The sequence below is a fragment of the Penaeus monodon genome, chromosome 24 (assembly GCF_015228065.2).
Source record: "Penaeus monodon isolate SGIC_2016 chromosome 24, NSTDA_Pmon_1, whole genome shotgun sequence".
Classification (NCBI taxonomy): Eukaryota; Metazoa; Arthropoda; class Malacostraca; order Decapoda; family Penaeidae; genus Penaeus; species Penaeus monodon.
In genome coordinates, this window is record NC_051409.1 from 20,919,072 (window position 1) to 20,919,560 (window position 489).

The window sequence follows — 489 nt, forward strand, 5'->3', positions numbered from 1 at the left end:
CTATCTCTCATCTATTCATCATTATATAAATATATACTAAATTGTATAATATATATATCTTATCTATACTATATCATATATTACTCATTCTACTATTATATATATCATATATATTCTTATTATTTCATCATATATATTATTTTCTTCTTTAATATCTATCTCTTTTATATCTTATCTATCTCTCTCCCTCTATAACCCCCATTTTAATATATATATCTATTCCTATCTCTATATTATCTTTTCTTTTTTGAACACTTTACTCTCCCTCCATATCTCTTTATATATTTAATCCCCCCTTTCTTTCTATCTCTTATTTTATCATCTTCTCTTTCTATCTATTCTAATATCTATCTATCTCTCTATCTCCATCTTTTCTCTCTAAATTTTATCTATTACTATTTTATTCTATCTATTTTATATATCTCTTCTACCTTCCCATAATTTTTTTAATCCTTCCTTCCAATTTTATATACCTATATCTCTATACCC